The sequence below is a fragment of the Pleurodeles waltl genome, chromosome 4_2 (genome assembly GCF_031143425.1).
Source record: "Pleurodeles waltl isolate 20211129_DDA chromosome 4_2, aPleWal1.hap1.20221129, whole genome shotgun sequence".
NCBI lineage: Eukaryota > Metazoa > Chordata > Amphibia > Caudata > Salamandridae > Pleurodeles > Pleurodeles waltl.
In genome coordinates this window covers 160283735-160310850 of record NC_090443.1, presented here as the reverse complement: position 1 = coordinate 160310850, position 27116 = coordinate 160283735, and the positions used below count along the sequence as shown (strand labels likewise).

Sequence of the window (27116 nt, the reverse complement as noted above, 5' to 3'; positions counted from 1 at the left end):
ACATCATAAAAAGCCCTAAAAAGGCTAAAAATGTCAACACCGTCGTTCATGCACGAGAAGGCAGCAACACCCGTCCAAAGAAGGTGCAAATAAAGATTAGACTTCAGTATGTATAAAAATCAAGAGTAGTTTAGGTCTGCTTCTGAGTCACCATTGTTGGCTTTTAATTTGAGATTATCTTCATTTTTGCAAAAGGCTGTTAAATATTATCAAAATGAGCATGCCCTGAAAATGTGATACAGAATGTGACAAAATGCATTTCTTCAAGTTTGGGTTGAGCTGAGTTGTAAACAGTAACAGCAGTCTTCCACTTCATTCCTGTGAAAGAAGCTCCTTCCAAGTGTCTCACACGTGTATCAGATGGGTGATACAGCTAGCTGTATAGATATGTGGTTGATTAGGTAGCAATATTTAGTGTTTTCCAGCAATACGCAAAACGTCATGTGATTATTTCAGAAACCTGAAGACCATGTGTCAGATTCACAAAAATGTATCTCTGAATATATTTACCTCTTACTTGTGAAATTACCTAAGCAGGTTGCACTAACTCAGGCATATAAAGGGTTGTGAATCAGGTCATAAAGTGTAATTAACAAAGTGTAAAGTTCTAAAAAAAAGTCTCATTTGTGACTGCCTACCAAGGCACTTCCGTCTACTCTTGGTCATATTACTTTTAGCAAGCTGACACTTATACCCTGTATGGCTATAAAATCAGTTCATGGAGGTGTTTGGATCAGAGAAGCGTCAGTTGCAAACATGGATCATGTGGACATTCTTTCCCCAAATTAAGCTCTCTGGTCCAGTTGTGATTAATCCCAAAGTATTGGAATCAAGTAATTGGTCAGGAAAAGATTGAGGTTCATCTTCCATCTGATTAAAATAATGGAAGACATGCATCACACATGCTCACAAACGGTCAGCAGAGTGTATCTATGAGGGTAACTCAAGATATTGATCTCTATGTATTAAAGTATTAAAGTTAGAACATTCATAGAATATGTGAAGTCAGAGACCAATAAGAATTTATCATGATTCACAATTCCTTTCAGCAACTGATCACATTTATAAGTTAGAAGAAACAGAAAGTACACACTTCCATGCAGGACTTCAACGTGTATCTCAATAGCACGAAACGTAAAGTATGGGTGTACAACAGAGTTTGTGGTTTCATGGAAAATAACATGTTTTACTATTGCCCTACTCAACAGATCAAGGCTTCAGCCCTAGACCTCAGGAATACGCACAGATGCCTGCAGAGGTGGAGTAAACTGAGAAATCCTACTGAGTGGAAATCATTTATTTCTCTAAATATGCTCTGTTACAGAAATAGACAACAAACCAAATTTTAGGAAAACGACTGATGAACTATTTGGAAAAGGAAAGAACTAGATAAAATGTTAGATCAAAAAACAACTTTTTGCGAAAAATGTTGTGTGTAGTCAGAAAACACATATTGATGACTGATGATCCTAATATTATGTTGGTAGAAAGATTTCCATGATATTGGAGAGTTGAAGTGTAAAGCACAACTATTAAAACCAAGGCGCTATACATTAGTGACAATTTTCACGGAAAAGTCAATGGCATGTAGCATAAAGGATCAGTCAGTAGGTAGTTTCCTGCTTTGATGTGGAGCTTCTGTTCTGAATCAAGACTAAGGCGGTCATTCTGACCGCGGCCGGCGGCGGTCGTCGCCCGCCATGCGGTTACCACCGAATGACCGCACCGCGGTCAAAAGACCACGGCGGTCATTCCAACTTTCCCGCTGGGCCGGCGGGCGACCGCCAACAGGCCACCCGCCGGCCCAGCGGGAAAGCCCCTGCAACGAGGAAGCCGGCTCGGAATGGAGCCGGCGGAGTTGCAGGGGTGCGACGGGTGCAGTGGCACCCGTCGCGATTTTCACTGTCTGCAAAGCAGACAGTGAAAATCTTTGTGGGGCCCTGTTAGGGGGCCCCTGCACTGCCCATGCCAGTGGCATGGGCAGTGCAGGGGCCCCCAGGGGCCCCACGGCACCCGTTCCCACCATCCTGGTTCTGGCGGTGGACACCGCCAGAAACAGGCTGGCGGGAAGGGGGTCGGAATCCCTATGGCGGTGCTGCAAGCAGCGCCGCCATGGTGGATTCCCTGGGCCAGGGGAAAACCGGCGGGAAACCGCCGGTTACCCTTTTCTGACCGCAGCTTTACCGCTGCGGTCAGAATAGCCCAGGAAGCACCGCCAGCCTGTTGGCGGTGCTTCCGCCGCCCTCCGCCATGGCGGTCATGGACCGCCAGGGTCAGAATGACCCCCTAAGTTTAATTTGTAAACTATTTCAAGGGGCACGATAATAATTGATACACACACAGAACTACAGTCCCAAATAATTTAGTCAAGTCATTTGTGGTAGAACCTATGGGTGCTTAACCGAGAAACATACCTTGCCACCCAGTAGAGTGTACATGCTAACATAAGCTCCATACACTTCAGTGTGGGTCTAATAGCTGACTCAAGTTTTTAGGTCAAAGGTCCTAATTACGAAATGCCCATTAATAGGTCTGGTAATTCTAGCCCCTGGAGATTCAGTAACTGTCCAGAACCGTATCTTCCGAGACTGCAAAAACCATCCCATTCCAAATTGGACCAGGGGTGGGGCGGGGGGGTTTCCTTTTGGTAATGGGGAATAGCCGGATATTTTGAGTTATGATTTCAGTGTTGCGCCCTTGTTAATCCTCATTCCTGGAACAGTTTCCCTTGGATTATGTACAGCTAAGGGGGAGCTGAATGGGTTTGTGGTTTCCCTCGTTCATCCAAAGGGCCTTCTGGTAATATACCACATGTTAATGATATAAAGCAAGTTCATAATTATTGTTGGGCACAGCGAACCGAGGCCTAACATCACCATCTGTCCTCTTTGCTCAGAGGAGGTGGGGTATCCATATAATAAACAATTGATGTGCTGGCACCCAAGGTAGTACATATTAATCCGAGGTGGTGAGGTACAGGTTTGCACTCAATACCCTGCCCGTGCACTTATGAACGTTCACCATCAGAATATAGAACATGTGCATTATGTGCTTCGCTTTTGGCACAAAAGGGATGTATGCAGAGCAGTCCTAGAACTGACCTCGGCGTGCCTTTTGTTATCCGAAAAATAGCATTGACATGGCAGCATTATATCTGTTCATTTGCTTCAGGATAACCGAACCAACGCGTTGGCTGGTGTGTACATAAAGACTACACGTTGAAAAAATGCATGTTAACTGACTGCCTACAGCTACTGTCACGGCTGCCATTGCTGAGAGATGGGAGACTGCCAACCTGTTCGTTCGAGCTAATGACTTTCTGTCAGGAGAACATAAAATTAAGCAAATATAAAGGAGAGCGATTGGTTTAATAGATAGCTTAGTGAAAGCGATTGGAAGAATGAAAATGCGTCTGTGCTTGAAAAGTAATTGTGTTTGAATGTGTTGCTCTAAAAATAATTGCAAAAAAATAATTAGACGGAGGAGACAGCTTTTAAAGCGAATCCATAGGGTCTATAAAGAAGGTCAAACATTTGCATCTGAATTAATGAACTCTAAAAGAAGCCTTCAACACATTGACTTGTGAAATAGATAAAGGAAATGAGCAAACGTAAATATTAATACTCCTACATATAGTGGGGTAAATTGCAAATGCATGAAAGACATAGTCAATTTTGTTGAGATGCTAAAGGATGCCCATTGTGAGAACTCTACCTCAGCTGCATTTAAGCCCCAACTGTAAAAAACACCTTCCTCTTTTTAAGGTGAGGAATTTGGCTTCGTTTTGGAAAATCAATCACAATAGAAAACTAGGGGATCGCTCCTACTATATCAGATATACAATGGCCCAGACTAAGAAACTGGATTATTATTTGGGGTGAGTGACTACCCACCTCAGGAAATAGTCACAACCATTGTCAGGGTGAACCCTCCCAGTCAATAAATTACTTAAGCGCAACCACCAGCTAGCTAGGTCACAGAGAAGAAAGGCTTAACCCAGGGCAACATGTAAAGAATGTATTCAATACCTAACGAGTAATAAAGTCAAAATGCCAAACTAAAAAAATCCAAAATTGAATTGTAAAATAGAGTAACATTTAATAAAGAAAATTACTCCAAAATGACAAACATTTGATAAGAGAAGGTATGAATTTTTAAAGCTTAAAAAAAGACCAAAGAGCACAAAAATCCAATGATAACCGATGATTGTGGTAGCCTGGAACCTAGGTGCAAGTTGAGGCTGACTTTGATGGAGCACCAACTAAGTTTGTCCTGCTCAAAGATTTTATCTCTGAACATAGGGGGTGATTCTCACCCCGGCGGTCTCTGACCGCCGGGGCGAGGGTCGGCGGGAGCACCGCCGACAGGCCGGCGGTGCCCCGCAGGGCATTCTGACCGCGGCGCTTTGGCCGCGGTCAGAAAGGGTAAACCGACGGTCTCCCGCCGGTTTACCACTGCCCTTAGAATCCCCCATGGCGGCGCAGCTTGCTGCGCCGCCATGGGGGATTCTGACCCCCCCTACCGCCATCCTGTTCATGGCGGGAAAGCCGCCATGAACAGGATGGCGGTAGGGGGGGTCGCGGGGCCCCTGGGGGCCCCTGCCGTGCCCATGCCAATGGCATGGGCACGGCAGGGGCCCCCGTAAGAGGGCCCCGCAAAGTATTTCAGTGTCTGCCTTGCAGACACTGAAATACGCGACGGGTGCCACTGCACCCGTCGCACCTTCCCACTCCGCCGGCTCGATTACGAGCCGGCATCCTCGTGGGAAGGGAGTTTTTCCCTGGGCTGGCGGGCGGTCTTTTGGAGACCGCCCGCCAGCCCAGGGAAATACTCGTAATACCCTCCGCGGTCTTCTGACCGCGGAGCGGTATTATCGGGGCGGAATTCCGGCGGGCGGCCTCCGCCGCCCGCCGGAAATAGAATCAGGGCCATAGTTTTTTAGGTCACAAACAACAACAGGAGTGCACTTCTAAGGCCCCCAGAACTTCAGGGTAGGGCACTTAGAGACTCTCAAGGTATAAGTCAGAGGCCAACTGAAAAGTACAGTGCAGGTCTAGTTGCCACTGATCAGCTGGATACTTCAGGGAAAATACCTCTTGCGGCTTGTTGTCTTTCCATGGTCACACAGAAAGGCATTTCTCCCTCATCTTCCCCTAGGCCACGACATGTGTGGTATTGAGAGGGGACAAATACCCAGTACCCACTGCAATCGGCCGCTAAGATAAGAAATATACATTTATAGACTCCATCAATAAATAGCTCTACAGAACCATTCCCTCCTTAAAGTACACAAATAAAGATGATGCTGTGGCAAGTTGAAATATTCAATAACCAACTCCTGGATTCATCCCATAAATATATGAACAGGGGCACAATGAAAAAGGATTGCTTTACATTCTCTTGCATGTATAGGCAGGCATGGTTAAACCACTGTTCCATCATGAAGGAGGCCCAAATTTAGTGCAAGACCTTTATTTTGATGTAAAAGGCCTTGCTTTTTTATTGAAATGGTGCTTTAAAAGTTCAAAGGGGAAGCCATCTCTAAGAATCTATTTGAACTATTTTAATCAGTACCACCCTAAAGCCCCGTATTTTCTGGGGGCAGCCTCTCAGCTAGTGTGGTTGAGAATATCACTTAGTGTCAGGAGCTGCCATTCTCCCACTAGATGTCACTCGGGTGGGGGGCTTTGAGAATCAGGCCTTACATCAGTATAAGAAAAAAATCACATCACTATTTTGTGTACTTAGGTTTTCCTTACCTCCAGTCCCGTTCCTGATGCAATATGGTCCTTGCAGTTCCTTCTATCATCAGACCCTTCCTAGACTATGGCCTGGTGTTTGTTCCCTGTTCTTTAGTTTTGTTCCTGGATCCTACAGAATTCTGACACCTCTACATCTGCATTGTGGACTTTTCTCATTCTTGGCTCTGATCCACACTCCGTTCCAGGTTTTCCTGTTCTCTGTCTTTTGTCTCCTTGTTCCCTTCTCCAGATCTCAATTCAGCTTTCCCTTCATTGTTGGTTCCCTGATTCCTTGCATCTGGTTTATTCCTTGCACATACTCCCTCCCTGCATCTGTGCTATTCCCCTGAGCCTCTACCTATTTCAGCGCAGTGAGCGCAGAGTGCAGGAGCTTGCAACTAACTGACTGTCGTATCCTTGCTGTTGTGATACCTTGTTTGCTTTATGATTTAGTTTTTATCTTTTGTGTGCCCGCCTCTTTGTTTCTGTGATTGTCTTTGTTCCTAGTCTTCTCAGTACTGTTCCCCTGTCTATGTTCACCTTGCCTGCAGTCTTACTATTCCAGTCCTGAACCTGTCCTGCATCCCAGTCCTGCTCCTGACCTTGATTTCACTCCAGTTTTTCCCTAAGCCCAGTTTATTTTTTGGTGGTCCTTGCTATGTTCCCTTTTGTTGTGTCTAGTGGCTATATTGTCATTCTGATTGTCTTAACTTCCAACGGTGCCAGTTAGACTTCAAGGCTTGTGTCAATGGCACAGAGAACTACTCAGTGCACCTTCTCCATAGGAGCTGCGGGGTGTCTCCCCGAGCTCTGTGAGATTAGTCTGTTCCTTGCTTTCGTATAAGATCTTTCACTTCACTATCTAAGGAGCATACAAACTATCATTTAATATAGTTTGTTGTCTCCCTTGATTCCCTTTGTTTTAGAACATGTGTTATTTTATAGTTTCCCTTTACAGAATTTCAGTTTCCTAATTAAAGCCTGTCGTTGTTCACACCAGTACAGCATCTGTGCTCCCTTCCTTCCTAGCCTTCCGGTACTTACTTGCATTTGTTTTTCCCCAGGAATGAAAATCCCTGTTACTTTCAGAGAAATCGCATCCCCTATATTGCAGTCGTGTCCCAATCTCACACAGCTATTTCCCAGGCAACTTGGAGTATGAGTCTCTGTCAGTAGAAGAGGCCACTCAGACTGTTTAAGGGGTGGATTCAAAAGGAGACTTCACAGAACCTCCAAACAATACTTCGCAGTATCAGCAGCATAGTTAAAGAATACAAACTACTCTGGGCCTAGTTAGTAAAGGGATGGTAGTGGTACAGTAGCTGCTGAACATGAGTAGGTTATTTTAATTCTTTAGACAACTTGGGCCTGATTTTTTCCTCGTCTTTCTCTGTAGAAAAAACATTGAAAACCACCATTCAGTCTTGAACCTCCGTTTCTTCACATATCCTCCTTTCCAAAAAATGTTACATGGTTGCCGATTCCACAGTCTTCACACTGTGGAGCATTTTGGCAGGCAGACTGTTTGAGAATACGTTGTTACAGTTCGATAAAAGCTCTCCGCAAAGGGTGCCCATAAGCATGACAGCTGTATTGACTAGATTCCTGTGGCTGCAGATTACACAGACCCAGTCACCTCACCAGAGTATAGGGTAATTATTTAGCAGGCTTTCTGTCACTTGTTAATAATACTGCATCTACTGAGAATAGCAAATATAGCTTACTTTATTATGGAGTGGTTAGGTCGATGTAGTGGATGCATCATTGTAGGTCAATATTATCCACCTTGATATGGTGACATACAACTCCAATTAGTAATGCTGTATTTCACTCAGGCTACCATTAAGTCCATCCCACTAGCTAGACAGTAGTTGCTTGACATAGCCTGATACATGAGCATCAACGGTTGTCTTTTATTCCTACCCATATATTCTGTCTTTAGGGGAGATGTTGGCTATAGACAGAAAATACTTTTCCATAAGACAGCAAAAGACAAATATCCAAGAGATGGTGCATCTCTGTGCAGTTGTTCCATATATATTTTGGATCTTTGTTTACTCCTGTGTGCAGGTGGTTTCTCTCCTGAGTCAACTAGTAATATTAATACAACTCCTTCTGGCTTCTCTGAGATAGAAGGAGGGGGACTCCCATTCCAGATGAATCCACTTTTAGACCTTGTGAGAGCTGAGCACAATTGTTGACTTTCTTGCTAGTTGGTGCCACTCTATGATTCTGGACCATCAGGAGTCAATTGCAACTCACAGTGTATAGATGGGATTGCACCTTTGGCCCGTTTCTGAGGACTGGACCTTTCTACTCTTCTTGGGAGTTAGCAAAGATTTGTGATGGACGAAGGGGCTAGAGATATGTGGCAGAAAGTACTTAGGAGAACAGGGTCATGTGAAAAATCTTTTTGATAGAGGATCAATCTTTCAATACCGTGCAGTAGGAACTACAGACCTAGAAAGAATTATCTATTTAGATGCAACCTGAGATGGGCACTTACATTACAGCACAATATGAACCCTGGGCTGACTCACTTGCATGGAACCCACATTTTTTAAACTAAATATTTTATAAAGCCAAAGTACACCTTAACTTCTCATTATAAATCTGCCAAACTTGCACTATTGAGGTGTAATTGTCTTTTTCGTCACTACTGAGACACAATGTGGTCATAGAGAAATAACTTTAAATACCCTCCGGGGTGCTCCTTGCTTATTATCCCTGCTGTCTCCCGGCCCCAGAAGTCCCATTGCCCAGCTCCTTGGACACCATTGTTAATGACAGATCTTCTGTGTCATATAGAATAGCATAAGGAGGCTGGTGTGAATGGATATGTTGTTTTCTACACTATTGACAATTTAGGACAATCAATGCTTGAATTAATGCTTGCATCGCATTTTCATTTTGTGATTGTAAACTCCAATAAAGAATTATTGTGACCTAAATCAAAAGGAAATATTTAAAAAAAAGTACAGTTCCTGAAAGCATCAAGCTGAAGAGTATATTGTTAAAAAAGTAATTATGTTAAAAAACGAGAACATAAAAAAAGCCTTTATTCTATTTCAACTGTGACCGAAGTACAGATTGTAGATATCAGCAAAATGAAAACAGGTGAGAAAACGTGTAGAGGAAAGATAGCAGTGCATGAGGGACGGAGGAATGGAGGAAGAAAAAACCTAGGTGCGAAAACTGTGCTGCCTATAGGTAAAACATTGATAAAAGAGAATCAGGATAGAGAAATCATCGAAAAACATGGATTGGTAGGTGGGCATAAAGATGGAGAGTTGGGTGAGTGGTCCCTAAGAAAGACAAAAAGAAGATAAACAAAAACACGGGTGGAAGGAGGAACAGAAGAAGAAGCAGGCGCGGTAAGCAGCAAAGGGCAGAGAATTTTTTAAAGGAACTCTCCTTGACCCTGTTCTGAGAAAGAAGATAATGAAACAGAAAAAAGTATTGCAGTGACGGAGGGCTGGGTGGAAAAATGAAAGCAAAGTGAAAAGTAATATGATCCTTTCATCAAAGCCAACTTATTGAATGCAAGTTTGAGGTAAATGACAGCCGCTAAGTTGAATTTAAAAACGTAACGAACATTTTCTTGGAAATTTTTTGCAAACATGTAGGGTGAAATGGATTCTAAAATGTAGTATTGAATGTGTTCCATTTTCTCAGAGATCATGTACAACTGTTCCCCAACCAAGCACACATTCCACTTAATGAAGAAGCACTTTCACTTATTTAAAATGTCAGACCTTTTGGCTTTTCAGTGCTTGTTTTAATACCTTGTGGTTGACGAAATGTCCCTTGCAACACAATACCTCTACCAGGCGCTGATCTCACTCAGAAAGGTAAATAAGTAAAGCAGCATTTATCCTTGAAATTAGTTTGCAAGGTGTGGTTTGCTTATTCATTCAGTGCACCTGCACATGGGGATGACAGAATATGCATCTATCGGTGATACTTTGACAGTCATCCAAGAATACTAAGGTGGCAATGGAAACTGACCAAGCGAGACAAACTTTGAGACTCCTGTCACACTGGAAGGATTGCCAGAAATGCAGGGTGTTAACTAACATATGAATCTGACGTCAAATATTACTACAACTTTTACGAGTCTTGCAAATCTCCAAATGAAATTGAAAATATTAAGTATAAAAATGCTTTTAACTGGAAACTAATTATGTAGATTAGATTACTGTGGTCTCCTTTCCCATCGTGGAAAAGGTTAGAACCTGGCTCAGATTTGCAGTGTGCAGTGTTGGGAATTTTATTGTGCCCTCTACTGCCTTTTGTGGAATGAGAACCCAATGGTGCAGATCAATTGCAGCTTCTGTAATTTCTATTAGAACATCTGTCTCATGGTAATATATCCATAGAAACCGACCCCTATGATGACCAGGTGTTCCCTCTCTGTCCCCTTTCATGTGCAAAGGGACAGGCCCGGGGTCTTCAGTCACTGTTACGTGCATAAAAGGTAGCTTGGCACAAGGGTTGTGACAGTGCATTAAGGGGATTCCATTTGGGGTACACTGAACATTCACTGGGAGTCACGCAGCTTCTGCTTAAACGAGAAATCTTATACTGATCTAGCTGAGGCAGCTTGTACCCTCTTCAGCCTGCCCACATCTGCTTGTTTTCGAGGGAAACCCGGATAACCGGAGACCAGAAGGCATTTTACACAATGGTATTGACACTCAGGTGCCCCGGGCTAACGTGAATGTTTCCTTTGCCTTTTGTTGGAAACTGCAACATTATTTTAGATACCGAGAGCTCTCCACTTTCCTTTGCAGACGCCTTCTCCTAATGTTGCAAAAGATGGAGGAATGCAGAGAAGAGTACAACTCCATACATCATGACTGACAGTTATAATCAACCAATGAGAGACAACTGTTAGCTTACTACTATATAAATGACCCATAAAGACCGCCAGTGGTTGAGAAGAGCTGATTTTCTGTCCACTTCGAGGATAGACGGTGTGCTCTCTTAAGAAACACCTAACACTTTTCTAGCTATACCTACGAATCAGGAAGCAGAAAGTTGAAGGAGGAGTAATAAACATTTATAGAACACTAAGGGGGTCATTCTGACCCCCGCGGGCGGCGGTCGCCGCCCGCCTGGAGGGAGCCGCCATATGGCCGCTCCGCGGTCGAAAGACCGCGGAGGCCATTCTGGCTTTCCCGCTGGGCTGGCGGGCGACCGCCAGAAGGCCGCCTGCCAGCCCAGCGGGAAACCCCTCCCCACAAGGAAGCCGGCTCCGAATGGAGCCGGCGGAGTGGGTATGTGCGACGGGTGCAGTGGCACCCTTCGCGTATTTCAGTGTCTGCAAAGCAGACACTGAAATACAAAGTGGGGCCCTCTTACGGGGGCCCCTGCAGTGCCCATGCCATTGGCATGGGCACTGCAGGGGCCCCCAGGGGCCCCACAACACCCCATATCGCCATCCTGTTCCTGGCGGGCGACCCGCCAGGAACAGGATGGCGGTATGGGGTGTCAGAATCCCCATGGCGGCGCAGCAAGCTGCGCCGCCATGGAGGATTCTGCAGGACAGCGGAAAACCATCGGGAGACCACCGGTTTTCCTGTTCTGACCGCGGCTGAACCGCCGCGGTCAGAATGTCCTGAGGAGCACCGCCAGCCTGTTGGCGGTGCTCCCGCATCCCCGGCGGTCCTTGACCGCCGGGGTCGGAATGACCCCCTAAGTGTGTAGTTGTCAACAACAACAGTTTTTCACTTAGGGGTACTAACAGCCAGAGGCAATTTTGAGTTGTATGTGATGCCATTTGAAATCTCAGAGTTAAATGTCTCGTTTTGATGCTTCTAATGTACAATTTTAGATTGTTTACTTGTTTCTGTACATGGTTCTTATGCACAATAAGCATTTCTTTTTTTGTTAAAAAAAAAAATACAGTTTTTGTAAATGAATAAAAATATGTTTTTTGTTATGAATGACAGCCTCCCCTTTATTTTAAAAACTTTTTTTCACATAGCATGTGGTATTTTATTATTGTTAATTTGTGCAAAAAGTATATTTTGTAAGAGCTGTTTTCTTGAATTATTCTGTTTAGGCATCATTTGCTTTTAAGAACCAGAGTCCCTCTAGAGGGTTTTTTGGGGATTGCTATGATGTCACAAAAGCGAAAAAACATGTACGAGTGAGGATTAACTGGTTTTTTAAAACGTTGTAATTTCTAATGAACTTCTATTGTATCCGCACATAAGAGAACAATAATGGATAAGCAGCACAACTAATTAAAAAAACGGTAATAAATAAAGAGACAGGTGTACAATGGATTAAGAGGAGTACTGCTAAAGAATGAATAACTTTAAGAGAAGCTGCAATCAGTCAATCAATCAGTATTTATAGAGCGCGGGTACTCACCCGTGAGGGTCTCAAGGCGCTGGAGGGGGGGGGAGTGGAAGGACCTCACCCGAACAGTCATGTCTTGAAGTTCTTCCTGAAGATGGTGAGCGACTGGCTTTTTCTGAGGTGCAGGGGAGGTTGTTCCAGCTCTTCGCTGTAGTGTAGGTAAAAGATCGTCCTCCGGCAGTGGTTCTGCAGATGCGAGGGATGGTGGCCAAGGCCATCTGGGCGGAGCGGAGGGATCTGGTGGGTGGTGTGGAAGAAGATGCAGTGGTTCAGGCAGGCTGGTCCTGCATTGTGTATAGCTTTGTACATGTGGGTGAGAAGCCTGAAGGTGATTCGCTTCTCGACCCGTAGCCAGTGGAGGGTACTCAGGTGTTGGGAGATGTGTTCTCGGCGAGGGAGGTCCAGAATGAGTCTGGCGGTGGCATTCTGGATGAGTTGACATTTTTTGATGTTCCTAGTTGAGGTGCCAGCGTAGAGGGCGTTGCCGTAGTCGAGCTTGCTCTTGACTAAGGCGTGGGTGACTGTCCTGCAACAGTCTGCTGGGATCAATCTGAAGATCTTCAAATGTTTGCAGACTATGTGCCAGCAGGAGGAGGTGACAGAGTTTATCTGTGGGTCATGGAGAGGGAGGAGTCGAGGATGATTCCTAAGTTGTGGGTGTGCTCAATCGGTGCAGGGGGGTGCTGAGAGATGTGGGCCACCATGAGTCATTCCAAGCTGAGGTGGCTCTTCTGAAGATGATGAGCTCCAACTTGTCAGAGTTGAGGTGGAGGCAGCTTTCTCTCATCCAGGTGGTGACCGCTTACATTCCTGCGTGAAAGTGTCTGGGTCTTCGTGAGGGAAATGATGAGTTGTGTATCATCGGCACATGACACAATGTTCATACCGTGGCTTCTCACGAGGGCAGCAAGAGGGGCCATGTATATGTTGAACAGCATGGGACTCAGTAAGGATCCTTGTGTGACTCCGCAGTTGACTCCTGGGGGTCTGGAGGTTTAGGGCAGGAGTCTGACCCCCTGCATCCTCCTGGAGAGGAAGGAGTGGATCCATTCCAGTGCTCTTCCGCGGATTCCTATGTTGTGGAGTCTGGTGCGCAGAATGCTGTGGGAGACCGTGTTGAAAGCTGCTATGAGGTCGAGGAGTATGAGTGCTGCAGTGAGGCCACGGTCTAGGAGTAATCGGATGTCGTCAGTGGCTGCCAGGAGTGCTGTCTCCGTGCTGTGATTCCTACGGAAGCTAGACTGGGTGCTGTCCAGGGAGTTGTTGGCCTCAATACTTTAGATACGAAGTTGAAGCTATCCCTCTTCCATTTCTCCTGTTTCACCTTGATTGTTCAGGGATGTTTGAACTTAACATATAAATACCAATACAATAATAATTTTGCAGTATTGTGCACCCATTTCTTTATACCATTTAGCTTCCTGTAGTTTAGTAGAGCTGTTTTAAGGCTTGAGCAAAATGGGAAATTGCCCCGGGCCCCAAATTCAAATGGTCCCCTAGTAAAGTGATTGGGGCATTCAGGTGACCCACCTGAAAGCCAGATTATTTTTCAGTTTTAAAGCTAAAATAGCCTAGCAGAAGCTTAATATGCATGCCTAGCCTTCCACAATGGGAAGCACCCACTTTCACGTTGTTGGTGCGTGTCAGACCTGGCATCCTTGGCATGGTTTGCCCTGTCTGTTTTCCTCTGGGTCCTATAGAAAGTGGGCATTTTGTTATTTAACCATTCTGTGCCTCTTCCTGCTTGTTGAATCCACGTTTGGGTCAGACTGATAGTTGAGCTGTTTGTAAATTCCCTCTAGACAGTGGCACAAATGAAGCTGAGGAGTGTCTTGCATATCCTAATGAGTCTCATTGGCTAGAATGAGGAGGGAGGAGTTGACACCTGCACCTGAAAGGGCTGTGCCTGTCCTTAACTAATGCAGCCCCCAACCCCCTGGAGTGTGTCTAGGGCCAGGCAAGGCAGGATCTCGGGAACAACAGAGACTTTCCTTTGAAGTTTGCCTACTTCAAAGGCAGAAATGAGTATAAGTAGTGGACCCAAAACCCAAGACTTTTAGAATACTTCTGGATCAAGAGGAACCTCTGCCAAGGAGAAGAGCTGAAGAGCTAGAGGAGGAGTACTGCCCTTTTGCTGTGTGTGCTTTGCTGGGTTGGCCTGCAGTTGCTGCTTCTGCTTTCAGAGAGGACAAAGAGTGGACTTTGCTGTGTATCCTGCTTGTGAAGATTCTCCAAGGGCTTGGACTGAGCTTGCCCCCTTTTCTGAAGTGTCAGGGTCATCAAAGACTTCATCTACCAGCATCTGGGCTCTCTTGCTGAGACCCCTACCCTGCCAAGTGGTGGCCCATCCAGTCCCTGGGCACTCGATAGGAAAAGCTGGTGAACCCCAGGTGAAAATCCACGCACCAGAGCCGATCGGCAGAAAAATCGATGAGGCGCCCGCACCATGGCTGAAAATCGATGTATCGCCGGTAAAATCGATGCATCGCCAGCTCAGCTCGGATTCATTGCTGCTGTGCATCCAGATTTTCCATGCAGCGTGCCTGAGTGTCAAAACCTGCAACATTGCCATGCAGACCCAAGGCTGCTTGTACAGAAATCGACGCATCTCTTCCCTGTGAGGAAAGAATCGACACACCGCTTGCCCGGCGGAGAAAGAATCGACGCACAGCCTCACTTGCGAGTAAGAAATCAACACATCCCTTGATATCCATGGATTAGGCCTCTTTTTACTTTAAAAATTCATATCTTTGCTTGTGTATACTGGATTTTTGTTGTTTTGGTGCTGTTTGATTTAGATAAATATTGGCTATTGTTCTAAACTGGTGTGGAGACCTTCTGTGGTGTTTTCACTGTGTTACTGTGTGTGTTGGTACAAATACTTTACACATTACCTCTGAGATAAGCCTGACTGCTGGTGCCAAACTACCAAGGGGGTCTATGTCCCTTACCCTGACTAGAGTGAGGGTCCCTGCTTGGACAGAGTGCAAACTGACTGCCAACCAGAGACCCCGTTTCTAAAAGTGTGAAGTTGTGCAAATTAAACAAACATTGGCAAAGTCAGTACATCTCACCTTTTGGACCTATTGGCTTTGCTAATGCTGTTTGCTGATATTGTGCAGCATCAGCCGCGTGAATGCTCCACCAGGCATGTGTGCACCCCCAAAATGATATGTGCACCATTTTCTTGTTTTTATTTACCTTTCTAAGATGGGGGATGCCACTTAGAACACTAAATAGAAATAAAAAGAAATGGTAAATGTGGGAAAGTGTTTTTGATGTAGCAGAGAACCCAGCAGCAATAGACATATGCCGGGGCTTCCAAAAAAGAGCAACAAGCACCAAAGAACAAAATTGAAATTCCCACAAGGGGTGTGGGAGCAACAGAGAAGTGCCTGAGGGGAAACACCAGGAGGGAGGCGAGAGGTAAAATAAACAGAATGCTGCAAGGGAGGAGCCGGTGCACAGCAGATGAGAAATAAATCAACATGGAGCACGGAACAGAAATACATGACAGAGATAACTGCAGACGAGAGAGAGCAACATGGAGTGAGCAACATGGAGTGGTTAGGGTTTGGGTGAGGGAAGCAACGCATGAGTGAGAAAGCTAGAAAACACATGCACACTCAGAGAATGCTGAAATAAAAAGATAAAATGAATTCCCTAAAAGTGAACAGGGAAAGGATACAAGCTATCCAATCTAAAGGATAGTAAAGATCCTCTGCTGTAGGATAGTGATAAACAGAAGAAGGGGAAGGCAAGCTATTGAATAAGAAGCAAGCAAGTGTGAGTTCCAATAAAGCCCACCAGAGGTAAGTAATGGGTGGCCTCTAAGCCCACTTATGTTTTTGATAAACGTCTAACTGGTCTTTTGCAACTGGACAGCATGTGTTGCCTGGTAGGCAAAACCTGAACATTAAATTTAAAGTGAAAAAGAAATGGCTTTATGAGTCCTTTTTTGTTGCTATTTAGCTGGCGGAAAAACAAAGGAGAGACTTGAGCGTTTGCCTCATTTTGTATGCCCCTGGATTGGCATCAAGGGGACCTGACTTACAAAAACTGGGTAATAAATTCAATGTTGTTCCACACAAGAGGCCCAAAATATGCCTAGTCCTGAAGTCCAAAAATCCTTGAGATGTCTGCATTATAACACATTTAGCTAATTTAATCTCTTATGTAAATACACAGCTTTTTAAGCACTAACTTAATGTTAATGTCACTTTTCAGACATTGCACCGCACTCTCAATAAGAAGGTTGCACTTTTATGGGATCCGTTAGACAAGCAAGGCAAACCTTGCTTTAAATACAATCCTACTGTATATTATAGCTAAGCTGCTTTTGTTCAGTCACAAGTTGAAGCTATGGCATCACCTGCTGGCTTTCCATGCAATCTTCTTATTAATTAAGAAAATGGTGACAAGTTCTGTACAGAAATGCTTACATGACACTTGTATTCCTTCGCTGGGAACCGCAGACACACAAGCAAGAACACAAAAGTCACTACAGTAACTAGGATGGGATGCAAAAACCATCATCAAGAGTTCACACATACTAGCATCAAAGCCCAGCTCAAGAACCTTGATAGAGTTGACAAAGTCAGGGAGAAGAGAGCAAAGCTAATTGCCAGAGGACTCCATATTAACACATCCTAAGCAATATCTTATTACCAGTACCATTCTTTCGTTTACCATATCAGTACATTTTGAGCTTCCAGTCTTGACCTAGTTTAATTGTAAATTATGATTTATCACACCAGAAAATGCTGTTTCCTACATATATTGTAATCCTTGTGCGCCTACAATGCCAGTGTGTGCTTTAGTGTTAGCGAACTTCAACAAAGTTCAACAAATCCTACTGTATATTATAGCTAAGCTGCTTTTGTTCAGTCACAAGTTGAAGCTATGGCATCACCTGCTGGCTTTCCATGCAATCTTCTTATTAATTAAGAAAATGGTGACAAGTTCTGTACAGAAATGCTTACATGACACTTGTATTCCTTCGCTGGGAACCGCAGACACACAAGCAAGAACACAAAAGTCACTACAGTAACTAGGATGGGATGCAAAAACCATCATCAAGAGTTCACACATACTAGCATCAAAGCCCAGCTCAAGAACCTTGATAGAGTTGACAAAGTCAGGGAGAAGAGAGCAAAGCTAATTGCCAGAGGACTCCATATTAACACATCCTAAGCAATATCTTATTACCAGTACCATTCTTTCGTTTACCATATCAGTACATTTTGAGCTTCCAGTCTTGACCTAGTTTAATTGTAAATTATGATTTATCACACCAGAAAATGCTGTTTCCTACATATATTGTAATCCTTGTGCGCCTACAATGCCAGTGTGTGCTTTAGTGTTAGCGAACTTCAACAAAGTTCAACAAATCCTAATGTATATTATAGCTAAGCTGCTTTTGTTCAGTCACAAGTTGATGCTATGGCATCACCTGCTGGCTTTCCATGCAATCTTCTTGTTAATTAAGAAAATGGTGACAAGTTCTGTACAGAAATGCTTACATGACACTTGTATTCCTTCGCTGGGAACCGCAGACACACAAGCAAGAACACAAAAGTCACTACAGTAACTAGGATGGGATGCAAAAACCATCATCAAGAGTTCACACATACTAGCATCAAAGCCCAGCTCAAGAACCTTGATAGAGTTGACAAAGTCAGGGAGAAGAGAGCACAGCTAATTGCCAGAGGACTCCATATTAACACATCCTAAGCAATATCTTATTACCAGTACCATTCTTTCGTTTACCATATCAGTACATTTTGAGCTTCCAGTCTTGACCTAGTTTAATTGTAAATTATGATTTATCACACCAGAAAATGCTGTTTCCTAGATATATTGTAATCCTTGTGCGCCTACAATGCCAGTGTGTGCTTTAGTGTTAGCAAACTTCAACAACGTTGGAGTGTCACAGACCTGGACTTATAAAGTGTTGTTGTTTATGGTCACTTTTTCCAAGTGTCGGATTTGAAACAGTGATGTTATCCAGATGGGGTGGAATGTCCTGGTAGATTTTGACTAGAGTTGGAGACCTGTCCATGTGGTTAATACCCACTTCAGTGCCCCCAATCCCGACTAGGGTAATAGACTGTGAATATTGAACTGCAATGGCAAGGCTGTTGACGATTGTGGCATAAATGAACAGTCTGTGCTTCCGGTTGAACAATAACAATGTATGCAGCCAAGCTGATAAGGTTGGTACCCATCTAGATGCAGAGTAAAGCAACCATATGGTGTAAAAGTGCACTGATTTGAAGAACTAAGATATATGTGATGTGCAAATCTGTATTTTAGCTTCCACCATGTTCATCTCAGCTAGGGGTTCAGGTTGCATTCATCTTCCACAGTTAATACTTCAAACAGCCTCTGGCAGCTTCAAATAGCCAGATGGGGATTCTCTCATTAAATGTTTGAATAATGAAAGTCTAGAAAAGCAGTGCGATGTGAAAATAAAAAATCCATTTGTGGTGTTCTGTATCTAAATCATGATGTAGTGCAGCGGTATCCATGTCATGATGCAGGCAATTGGAATGTGGGGTGGTTGCCAGGATGAATTGTTGAAGTGGAGGTCAATGTCAGTTGGTTTAGGACGTTGCTGTGGCTGGGGCCTCTCCTGCGGATATACATATTAAAGAAGCTCATCATGTCCTGGTTTACGTGTCAGTTACTGGAGCATCCTTTCTACATTTGGGGACGAGTTACCTATGTACAAAATTTATATTACAGAATTGGATTTCGATTGGATTGCAATATCTTCCCAAAGTTAGAACCGTGTTTGAACAATACCAATCAGTGGAGCAGTACATCACAGAGTTATGCAGGTTACCACCTACCTGAAATTTTGGAGTATCTCTGGATGAGCGGCTGAGGGAACAATGGATGTTTGGATGAATCCTGGATAAAACTAGGGAGAGCATGTGTCAAAAGGATAATCCTTCTCTACAGGAGGTACTCACCTTTGCCAAGATGCATGAACACTCAAATGTTTGCATGGAAACCATACGTAAGGATGTTTCCATAGAGACAAATGTTAGCGGGACCATGAAAATAGTTCAAGATAATTCAACAAAGAATAAGTCAAGCGCAGGTGTAAAGTCCCCTTTCTCGAAAGTTTCCGGAGGGAAATGCTATCAATGTGGCATTTCTGGGCATGTTGCAAATTTCAGAGATTGTCCAGGTTGGAAAGCAACATGTAACAACTGTGGATACAAAGGTCATTTTGCAAAATTCTGCAATTCAATTAAAGATATGATAAAGGTGAGAGAAACTGAACTTAATGAAGTATTTGTAGAAGAGGTCAACATTCTTTAAGTTAAGGAAATTTTGTAGTGAGGGTCCGTTAGAGATGGTCATGATCAACAATGCTCCTGTAAAAATGCTGTTTGACTTGGGAGCTAAAACAACTTTGGTACCATAAACCTTTTATGAACAGCATCTTTCGAGCAAAGTGAAAATACTAAAACCTAACATAAAACTGAAAGGGAATGGGGTGAACCCATTGACTTTTGGGGTTATTTCTGGGGCACAATTGAATTCAGAAGAAGAATTCTTCCCGGAACAGTATAGGTTTCCATGAAAGGTGACTCGCTGATCAGCTGGTTTCACCACTTAGATTTACCTGTATATCTAGATCCCAGTGATTGTCCCTCGGTTTGCCTGAAAGATATGCCACCATTCAGATCGGTGTCTGGTGAGAGTGAAATTTGGGTTAGAGGATTTCCTGAAGTGTTCCTCAACAAGCTGGGTTGCCTCAAGAACTATGTTCACCTCGTAAAACTTAAACACAATGTAGCTCCCAAAGTGGCCAAGGTTAGGAGCATTGCAATTTAGGTGAAGGACAGCATGAGAGCGAAATTAAACAAATGTATTGAGAATGGCATCATACAGGAGGTCATAGCCACAGAGTGGTTATCCGCAGTTGTCATGGCTTGGAAAGCCATCAGGGAGGCCGGACTCTGTGTCAACTTAAGAGAGCTCAACAAAACTACCCACTTCCTATCATCAGTGAGATGTTGAGTTCTCTTAAGGGGGCGAGGCACTTGTCGTCTTTGAACTTGTCTTCAACGTACTATCAAGTAAAGTTGCACCCAACATCCCAGGACCTAACAGCGTTCATCACACCTTTTGGCACCTTCAAGTTCTTGAGAATGCCCCTTGGCCTAATCTCAGCTGCCTTCTGCAGGGTGTTGGCAGTGTCAAGGTGTATCAGGATGACGTGATGATCTTTGGTGTTGATCTGGAGGAACAAGATGGTAGGCTGAGGAAGGTTTTATCAAGGTTCTGTGAAGCTGGTCTCACTCTCAGGGTGGACAAATGTAGGTGCAATGTTCAAGAAATTGAATATTTGGGACATTTGGTGTCAGCAGCTAGAATCAAACGAAAGGATGCCCTGGTGGGCACCATTTGTAAGTTGCATGTCCCTCAAAACAAAGATGAACTGGTGAACTTCTTTGGGATGGCTGAGTTTTATAATAAAATTGTCCCAACTTTGCAGAAAGAACCTGCTGCATAAGGGAACTATAAAGGAAATGGAAAGAGTTGAGATGGTGTAAAGATTGCGAGAGACTGGGTGAAGTGGTGTTTGAGTGAGGCACCCAATCTAGGAAATTGTGATCCAACGAAGGAGTCGTCTATAATGACTGATGCCAGCTCAAAGGGGTTAGGGGCTCTGCTTATGCAAAAGGATGACTGGAAGGAGAAGACTATTTCATTTATTTTCAGGCCCTTGAGAGGTGTTGAATGCAACTATTCTGTTGTGGAGAAGGAGGTACAGGCCATTGCATGAATTAAAAAAAACATTGGAGAGAAAAAGATTTGAGGTCATGATAGATCGCAAACCACCTAAGGAGGTGTTTACCAAGAAGGGTATAGACTTTGTCTCACACAGGATACGGAAATAGGATCTTGCCTTACAGGAATTTAATTTTGGTGTCTCCCATTTGTCTTGGGTCAACAACGTTTTGGCCGAATGTCTATCCAGTTTAGGAGATGTTGGGTGTGAGGTTCCTGAAGAAGTTGAGTGGTTTGGTGGGGAGGTTTTTGATGAGGAGATCACTGTTAGATAGCTGAAGGGTTGGTTTCTGAGAAAGATAGGAGAGAAGGTTTAAGGAATGACTGCGTGTTGCAAAAGGTCTTGATAATGATTTCAAGTGGTTGGTGTGAGAGGAACTAAAATAAAAGGGTAGTGGAAAGTCAGGGACAATTTGGATGTGGTGCATAATCTCCTTACAATCTGAGGGAGATGTTACTCAGCAATGCTCATGCCAGCCATATGGGCATTGCTAAGACTAAAGAGAGTATTAGAGAAATGTATTGGTGGCCTGCCATGGACATAGGCATAGAAAGAGAATTTTGAAACAGTGTGGAGTGCTCATGTAGTAACAGAGTTTTAAAATGTGGGACTCAGTCAATGGTTGTGAGGGAGCAGGCCAGTGATCTGTGGTCAGATGTTGCTGTGGATATTTTAGGTCCAGTGAAGTTAAAATCCCATGATCGTTGCATGTTGGTATGTCTAGACATGTTTTCAAGCTGGTCTGAAATTAAAGTTGTGAGTTCAGTTGAATCAGGTGTGGTCACTGAAGTTTTTGGAAGACCTCTTGGACAGAGAGGGTTTTCCATTGACATTACTCTCAGACAATGGTGTGCCATTCACCTCTGGTGTTGTTGAGGAATTTTTGAGACCTAAAGGAATCAAACATAAGAAGGCAGCTTTGTATCACCCAGAGAGCAATGGTATTGTTGAGGGGTTTGTGAAAGTATTGAAGGAAACCTAACAACAAGCAGTGGTGTCCAGGTTGAATTGGGAGACTGCAATGAGGAAAAAGGTGTGTGAGTACCGCTTTGCTCCACCTATGTGGGTTACTGCCAAAAGGATGCTAGTGGATGATTGCATGGGAAGGGTAGAGAGAGAGAAAGCGAGAGGATGGAGAAAAGGAAAAAGTGGTATGATGTTTGAAAGGCAGTTAAGAGTATTGTTGTATATGTTGAAAACTTGGTAAAAATCAAGGGGGTCATTACGACCTCGGAAGTCTTTTCAAAAGACCGCCGAGGCCGCGGGAGACAGAATACCACCATTGCCGGCGGTATTTCTGTCTCCCTATTATGACATTTCCGCTGGGCCAGCGGAAATGTCACATCAACATTGCAGCCGGCTCGTAATAGAGCTGGCGGCAATGCTGATGTGCAGCTGGTGCAGTGGCACCCGTCGCGCACTTCAAATGCGCGACGGGGCTATGCCTGGGGGCCCCTGCACTGCCCATGCCAAGTGCATGGGCAGTGCATGGGCCCCCAGGGGCACCCCCAGTCCCCTTACCGCCGGCCTTTCCATGGCGGTGTGTACCGCCATGGACAGGCCGGCGGTCAGGGACTCATAATCCCCAGGGCAGCGGTGCTTGCACCGCTGCCCTGGGGATTATGACCGCCAGGCGGAATCCTGGCGGGAAAGTGGAGGGGCCGGCGGTATGGCCGTGGCAATTCCACCACGGTCGTAATTGCTGGCGGAACACCGCCAGCCTGTTGGCGGTGTTACCGCAAACATACCGCCGGCCGCCAGGGTCGTAATGACCCCCTAAGTCTCCTAAGAAGGATGGGAAGGATTCTAAATTCAGTCAACCTTTCAAGGTCGTTAAGGTTTTTACGAACGCAGTGAGAACCAGTGATCAGAGAGTCTGGAACCTAAATAGGATTGCAAGAAGCCAGCCCAGTGTGGGGGATGTCACCAAAACAAGCGTTGCATGTGAGAGTGCTGCTAGATCACAAAATTCAAAGAAGCTACCTCTCCACCTACAGGATTTTGTTCATTAGAGACTTTGGGGGTCCTTCTGACCTCGGCGGTAAAAGGCTCTTACCGCCGGTCAGAAGTCCGCCATTCTACCGCCGCGGCCGCGGTAAACCGCCACGTTCATTCTGACCCACAACTGCCAAACCGCCAAAAACCCGACATCCACGGAAGGCCGCCTCATCAGCGGTCAGCGATAAACTGGAGATGACCAAACCTCCACCGTCACGCCAACACAAACACGCCCATGCCATTACGACCCACGAATCCACGCGGCGGTCTTTCAACCGCGGTATTCCTTTGGCGGTACACACCGCTGCGGTCAAAATACACACACCTTTACAAAACACAGCCACATTGGACAATTTGAAATACACACACCTGATACACATACACACACCACTCCCACACATCCAATCAACTATAAAACACACACCCACAAACCCCCACTACTAGAAATTCGGAGAGAAGGCGAGAGAGAGAGAGAGAGCACAGCTATCGAAAACCCCAACACACAGAGGAACACAACATCATCACCCACACTACATCCACGCACAAAACACCACACACCACCACACACACCACACTCATCACCACAAACACCACCCCACACCACCCCATGGCACCCCAAAGACACCCCAGGTTCTCGGACCAAGAACTCAGGGTCATGGCGGAGGAAATAATTAGGGTAGAGCCCCAGCTATTCGGCACACAGGTGCAGCACACCACAATAGCCAGGAAGGCGGAGCTATGGCAAAGGATCGTCGACAGGGTCAACGCTGTGGGACAGCATCCCAGAAACCGGGAAGACATCCGAAAGCGCTGGAACGACCTACGGGGGAAGGTGCGGTCGATGGTGTCAAGACACAACATCGCTGTGCAGAAGACTGGCGGCGGACCCCCACCCACTCCACCCGAATTCACAGCATGGGAGCAAGAGGTCTTGAACATCCTGCATCCTGAGGGCCTCGCTGGAGTAGGCGGAGGAATGGACTCTGGTAAGTCTAATCCCAACTACTTCACCCCCCCCAACCACCAGCATGCCAACCCACACCCCCACCCTCACCCCCAACCCCCAACCCCCCAGCACACATCCTCCCTGCCAATGTCTCACCAGCACAACCCAACCAACACAACACCAATCCCTGAATGCCAACACAAACCATGGACACCCATCACCCAAGCATGACCACTGCACATACCCATCCCCCCCCACAAACCACCCTCACAACTCCTCCCACAAGGGAATGCCAGCACTGGGGGACAAGGGCACCCACAAATCGCACGCCATGGCACACACAGAAGCAATAACCATACTCTTTTACCCCTGCAGGGCCCGAACGCCAACACACCGGCCAGGAGGGTCCAGATTTGTCCATCCCGCCCCCAGAACAGGCCCCCAGTGATGACAGCAGCTCTGTCGACCTAGAACCTGATGACCAGCCTGGACCATCGGGGACCTCTGGACAGTCGGTTCCCCACACACAGACACAGGCCACAGCAGACCCAACCCCCTCTGGGAATACCAGCACAGCTCCCACCCAGCGGGCCCATGCCTCTGTCTCCAGGACGCGTCAATCAGCGGTGTGTCCGCCACTACAGGGCACCCAGGCTGACCCACCACCCCAACAACAACAGGGACCTGGGGGCAGTGGTAGTGGGCACACCGTCCAGGGGACAGAGGCCCGGGGAAACAGGGGAACTGGGAGGGTTGCTGTGCGAGAGGGGGTTGACCGGCCCAGGGAACCCACTCTCCAAAAGGCCCTCACCACCATCATGGGAGCATACCACCACTCCCAGGAGACAATGGCGACGGTACTGGCCAGGTTCCAGGAGATCCAGGCACAGCAGGAGGAACGGTACATGGGGTTCAGAGACGAACTCAGGAACATCGGTACCGCAATGGGGACCATCGTCCTGGCCCTCAACCAGATAGTCACCACATTGCGGGACCATGTGGCACCCCAAAGGGCCCCTGTCACTAGCCCGGACGGCGAACAGCCACCACCTCCGCCGGTGCTAGTGGACAGGAGGCCCCCACACAACGACACGACACCAGAACCCCACCTCCTGCTGAAGATCAACCACCCCGCAAGCGGAACCTGAGATCACACAAGAAGACAGAGTAGGATGCCAAGACCCCCGCCAGCATAAGATACCCCCTGATGTCATCCCACTGTCCCACATTGTCACCCTGTCCAACCTTGAACTGCCCCTGCTCCATCCTTCCACAGGCATATGGGCAATGCACCTGTGCTACTGAGAACTGGACTCTGCCATGGACATTACTCCACCCCCACCCATCACCGTTTTACTATCATGGACCTATACGCAGCACTTAAAATAAATCACCAATTGCACTTCAAATGTCAGGAGTCTGCTTGTATTCTTTACAAATGTATTACACATAACGGTGCAATAATGTTCATTTACATTGTGATGACAACATACCAGTGTCAATAAGCATTAGTCCATGGGCAAACAAAGCAGAAGTCACGCTGTGGGTCATACAGCTCTGAAAAGGGAAGGGAAAGTCAAAAATCAGTTAAAAGGAACTGGGGGGAAACACAGAAAGTAGAGATGCAGGAGGCCAGAAGTAAATGTAAAATGGCGTGGGTGATTCTTACCTGTGTGCTACTGAAAATACTGTTGTATAACTGTGTCCCTGTTGTCCGTGTCGTCCCCGTCGTCTTCCTCCTCTTCACTCTCCACAGGCTCCACAGCTGCTACAACACCACCATCTGGACCATCCTCCTGCAGGAAAGGCACCTGGCGTCGCAATGCAAGATTGTGAAGCATACAGCAGGCCACGATGATATGACACACCTTCTTTGGTGAGTACATTAGGGATCCACCTGTCATATGCAGGCACCTAAACCTGGCCTTCAGGACCCCGAAGGTCCGTTCTATAATCCTCCTAGTTCGCCCATGTGCCTCATTGTACCGTTCCTCTGCCCTGATCCGGGGATTCCTCACTGGGATCAATAGCCAAGGCAGGTTGGGGTAACCAGAGTCACCTATTAGCCACACACGGTGTCTCTGTAGCTGTTCCATCACATAAGGGATGCTGCTATTTCGCATGACATACGCGTCATGCACTGACCCAGGGAACTTGGCATTTAGATGGGAGATGTACTGGTCAGCCAAAACAGACCACCTGGACATTCATCGAATGGTAATTTTTTCTATTTCTGTACACCTGCTCATTGTCTTTTGGGGGTACTAAAGCCACATGGGTCCCATCAATGGCACCAATGATGTTGGGGATATGTCCAAGGGCATAGAAATCACCCTTCACAGTGGCCAAATCACCCTCCTCAGGGAAAACAATGTATCTCCGCATGTATTTCATCAGGGCAGACAACACTCTGGACAAAACCTTAGAAAACATAGGCTGAGACATCCATGATGACATGGCCACTGTTGTCTGAAAAGACCCACTTGCCAAAAAATGGAGTACTGACAGAACCTGCACCAGAGGGGGAATCCCTGTGGGTTGGCGGATGGGGAACATCAGGTCTGGCTCCAGCTGGGCACACAGTTCATGTATAGTGGCTCGGTCAAGTCGGTATCGAAGTATAATATGTCGTTCTTCCATTGTCGGCAGGTCCACCAGCGGTCGGTACACGGGAGGATTCATCCTTCTCCTCGCAAGTCCCAGCGGACGGTGCCTAGGAAGGACAACATGGAGCACAGAGTCAAGCAACCCACAGGTTCGTTCACACAGCTTGCACAGTACACGAATCGCTATGCATTGAAAGGCTTGTATGAGTGGCAATGCAATGCCTCGGCCTGTGTGAAGCAGTAGCAATTAAGCCATGTGGGCCCTTGTAATGGCGGCTGCCTGACCTGAGAAGTGTGACAGTGGGATGTGAGGTCAACGCGCTGGCGTGGCACACCGTGGCGGTAGGCGGTCGAAGACCGCTGTGCGAAGGCGCATTGGTTAACATTGCACCCTATGGGTCTCAGGAGCCAATGACAATGTGCGCCGGCGGTCGCGGTACGCACCGCGGCGGTACGCACCGCCGCGGGTGTGACCGCCATTTTCTATCTGCTTAATCACTCGAGACCTGATCATCCACAGGAGAGGACCTATACTGCAAGTGCTGCTGTGACCTCGGTCTGGAAGAGACAATGGCTGCTGCGACTGGGGAAAGGGCCCCTGCCTTCACTTCTGAAGAGTTGGAGAAACTTGTGGATGGGGTCCT

General features: G+C 46.0%; 1 protein-coding gene across 2 annotated transcripts in view; it reads right to left on the bottom strand.

Moving 5' to 3' along the window:
- NCKAP1L (NCK associated protein 1 like) overlaps positions 1-27116 on the bottom strand; it is a 1641522-nt gene that overhangs the window by 1338649 nt on the left and 275757 nt on the right. The gene's annotated exons all lie outside the window — the stretch shown is intronic.